This window comes from Paramisgurnus dabryanus, chromosome 15, assembly GCF_030506205.2.
Source record: "Paramisgurnus dabryanus chromosome 15, PD_genome_1.1, whole genome shotgun sequence".
Classification (NCBI taxonomy): Eukaryota; Metazoa; Chordata; class Actinopteri; order Cypriniformes; family Cobitidae; genus Paramisgurnus; species Paramisgurnus dabryanus.
Window position 1 is genome coordinate 19,032,304 of NC_133351.1, and position 4,469 is coordinate 19,036,772.

The 4,469-nt window shown below is 38.8% G+C and overlaps 1 long non-coding RNA gene across 1 annotated transcript; it reads left to right on the plus strand.

Moving 5' to 3' along the window:
- The first annotated feature begins 485 nt into the window (after positions 1 to 485).
- LOC135733036 (uncharacterized) lies at positions 486 to 3,905 on the plus strand. The gene is made up of 4 exons (XR_010526867.2): positions 486 to 785; positions 1,714 to 1,791; positions 2,652 to 2,729; positions 3,175 to 3,905. It is a non-coding gene; the product is annotated as an uncharacterized lncRNA (long non-coding RNA).
- The last annotated feature ends 564 nt before the right edge of the window (positions 3,906 to 4,469 follow it).

Here is a 4,469-nt window from a genome sequence, read left to right on the forward strand (position 1 = left end):
ACAGAATAGATCCTGACAAAATCATATTACAAGAAAGGAAAATTAGTGTAATTTTCATGTAATAAAATCTTTTTATATGACTTACATGTGCGTCAAAAAGAATAGCGTGTTACACAAAACAGGTAGTGAAAGCCTGAGGCCGTCATTCATAACCTGGGTAAAAGCTTTGCTATTCTTCTCTCCTTTTGAATTTGACAGCTGTATCCTGTTCATGCTTTGTAGGTTATTTGGGCAGGAGTAAAAGAAAAATAGCACAAAATGATGTGCCAGACACAAAAGCCTAACCATTTGCTACTTTGGTGGAAAGAGGGAGCTGGCATGTTCTGATCTACAAGTGAATCTTCTTTTTGTGAAGGTGTTCACTATGATTCTGTGCCTGCAGTTATGAGAGGACATGATGAGAAATTTGATCTCTACTGAATGAAACCTTAATCTGATTCTGACTGTGCACACAAAAACAAAGACACTTAAAGGGGACATACACTCTAAAAACTCCTGGGTTATTTCATCAACCCATATTCTGGGTTATTTGTGTTGGGTTAAAATTATGGGTTATTTTTTCAGAGAGTAACCATTTTCTGGGTTATAGGGCTAATATTTTGACCCAATTCCTGGGTTGTTTGGGTTTCTGGGTTATTTTTCAAAGATTAACCCATGTTCTGGGTTAACGCCCCGCCCCCCGCTGTTCTGGAATTTTCTCACAACAGTCGATTGAAATAACTGCCACCGGAGTTCGCGGCGCGCTCGATCCGTTTTGGCCTGGGCTTCTTCGTTGTGCATTCAAGGTAAGCAAGTATTTTAAGTGTCAGTGTAACGTAAACTTTCTGTGTCCATGTCCCCGTTGCTTATCTCATTGTTATAATACCGGTAAAATACGATAAGTACAGGGCAGCTATGACTTCGTCCAACGTTAAGGGGGTCGGGGGTTAAGGGGGAACACCGGACGGGGAACACCGGACGAGAAGCGCCGCGCCGCGCCGTATATAAGACCACTCGAGGTATCTTTCACAGTTTATGTCCAGCAATATTGTTATGTTTAAGGACATTATGGAATTAAGATATATCAGCACTATGTTATGATTGTACTGTATAATTAAATACAATCGTTGCTGAGTCTGCAGTCCGAACACTTTACCTCAGAGCGTCCGTAAACTGAATGAATTTAGGATATCACCTGAAAATCCAATATCAACCAATTTTCATGAAAGTAGCTCATTTCTGTAAATGAATGTAAAATTTAATGTACATTACAGCACATTGTGAAGTCTGTATATACATTAACGACGAATTTGAGACAAATAAGTGTACATTTAAAACTATGTACATGGCGCTCGGCGCCGCAGACAGACGCAAAATGGCGCCGCCGGTACACACACATACTGTACCCTGTGTCTCTTCGTCCCTAGCTCCCGAGGTCGTGAATCAGTTTATCATGTACACAGGCTCGGGCACTGGTAAGGACTTTAGCTCACTTGACATTGGGACACTGTTCACTTATTATCCTGTGATGTGGCTGCTTAAGCGTGTTGTGAGCATCACTCAGCTGTTACTCATCAACAACCGGCAAAACCAACCGTTGCGTTGCTTTGAGTTATGTTTACCAGCTGCACCATGCTTATAATATTATACAGTGCTCTACTGGCTGAAGTAGTGAGATTTAAAGAAGCAGGTCAAGTCTTCAAATTGTTGCTAACCTCTATATGTTTTCTCCAGGTCTTTTTAAATGGACAGCTTTGTCACTGATAAGTTAACTGAGTGGCGGCTGTTTGAGCTGACAGAGACATTTTTAAGGTGAGCTTTTTACTCTTATTGCCCTCATATCATCTCTCTATAACTAAAAAATTTTCTTTAAAGGAAAACTACACCGTTTTTCAATATTTTACTATGTTTTTACATCAACTTAGACGAAATAATACATCCCTGTCTTTTTCAATGCGTGCAGTACATTGTGTACACCATGTCGTGAATGTGTGAGCATTTAGTCTAGCCCCATTCATTCCTTAGGATCCAAACAGGGATGAATTTAGAAGCAACAAAACACTTCCATGTTTTCCCTATTTAAAGACTATTACATGAGTAGTTACACGAGTAAGTATGGTGGCACAAAATAAGAGGTGACGATATTTTTAGCGGATTAAAAAATGAGAACTATGTTGTATGGCGGAAGCGCACTTAGTTTGCAGCACTTTGACCTCTGGTGCAGTAACATCACTCCTGTGAACTCTCCCATCTTTTTCAAAATCAGTGTGATGAGTGATGATGTTACTGCACCAGAGGTCGAAGTGCTGCAAAATAAGTGCGCTTCTGCCATACAATATAGTTCTCATTTTTATCAGCTTAAAAAAATATTTAGTGCCACAATATTTACTCGTGTAACTACTCATGTAACAGTCTTTAAATAGGGAACACATGGAAGTGCTTGGTGGCTTCTAAATTCACCCCTGTTTGGATCCTAAGGAATGAATGGGGCTAGGCTAAATGCATTAATAACGCGCTGTACAAAGATTAACTGCATGCATAGAAAAAAGACAGGGATGTATTATTTCATCTAAGTTAAGGTAAGAACATAGTAAAATATTGAAAAACTTTTTCTTTAATATGGCTTAAAGGGATAGTTCACACAAAAATGAAAATTCTGTCATCATTTACAGGCCATCTACAGGGTTGAGAAGAAGACTATCCGGCATTCAACTGAAGAGTCCTGGACAGCGTTCATACACCAAATGTCTGTAAGTACAATGGACCAGTTTCTCAGCACTACTCTGAGAGAGAATATTCTTAATTCTATAACTATACTGTTCATGTGAAAGAAGGCTATACAATGGACATGTTTCATGTGGAAGCTAAAGGGTGAATCCTGGTTTAAAAAAACAACTTCAAGGTTCCTTGCAGTTGTATTTCAGTTTTGGGCGATGCCATCTAAGGTAGCAATCTGACTAGAAAGTTAAGTTAAAGATGTTAGGTTTTATTACTCAGTGGTTCTCAACCCACATTTTCTTGTACACATTCATGACCCACTCAAAATGAAGACACCAATTAAGCACCACAGCTCATTTGGCTTCCTTGTACAGTTAGTATCAGCATTCTAACACAAACTGCTAGTCTATTATCTTGCTTACAATTTACGTTCTACACAATATTCACTTTATATCTTTCTGTCTCTGTCTGTTTTAGGTTGGAACAAATATGGTGGAATACAGTGGCGGCTCGTAACTGCTCATCCGAAGATGCGCTAATTCAAAATAAGTGTTCAGATTGTCACGTGTGTGGTTCCCTTTTCCAAAATATGTGTCCTGCGTGTCGAGAGATCCTGTGTGCATCACGTGTTTTGTCAAAATAAGTGCCTGCTGCACACGCGTCAAAACTGTTTATGATAAAAGAGACGCTCATGTTCCTAAAATACACGCCAGACACTTCCTTAACAGTAAACTCTTATTACGCATGAGATTATGCGAGTATCTGGCAAACGCGAGCATCTCTTTTATCATAAACCCTTTAGACGCGTCTGCAGCAGGCACTTATTTTGACATGACACGTGATGCACACACGATCTCTAAAAGCGCATAACACATATTTTGAAATTACAAACCACACACATGACAAGCTACATACATGTTGTGACGAACTTTGCATCGAGCGTCCTCGAATAAAGAAGTCACCGGCTGTCACTGGTGGAATACCTTCAGCAATCGCAGCCGTTCCCCTCTGGGAGATCTTAAGCTGCACACAACCAATGTTTGAAGACTTAAAGCCTCAAGTTCAATCCAATTATTGAATGTTGTCAAATGTTTGAGAGAGAATGTTTGAGAGTTGTTTATTTTTCTATTTTTCCTTTCTAATGTTATTACAGTGTGACCTAAAATAAATAGGTCCAAGTGTGCGTTTTTATATAGAATTTAATTGAATCCAATAAAACTGCTTGAAGTGTGTAAGTGACTGAATTTTTCTTTTCTGAAATAAGGCATAGTGGCATAGTTACACAATTTAGGTTATCTTTGACCTTTGGTTAAAAAGGATCTACTAATTTCTGGGTTTTTCCCACCCAGATATTGGGGTTGTTCTTTTGACCCAGAAGTTGGGTTATATTAACTACAATTTTGGGTTATTTTAACCCAGAAGTTGGGTCAGGTATTTAACCCAGAAGTTGGGTCAAAAAGAATAACCCATTTTTCTGGGTTGAAATAACCCAGAAATTAGTTGGTCCCTTTTTAACCCAGGAGTTGGGTCAAAAATAACCCATTATGGGTTGTTTTTGACCCAGGAGTTTTTAGTGTGTATTATGAAAATCTGACTTTTTCCATGTTTAAGTGCTATAATTGTGTCCTCAGTGCTTCTATCAACCTAGAAAATGTTAAAAAGATCAACCCAATAACTTAGTTTTGGTAAACCATTTTCTGCAAGCATGTGAAAAATAGGTCATTGTAATTTGGCCCTTATTGTGATGTCAGAATAAGGTAATACCGCCCCCT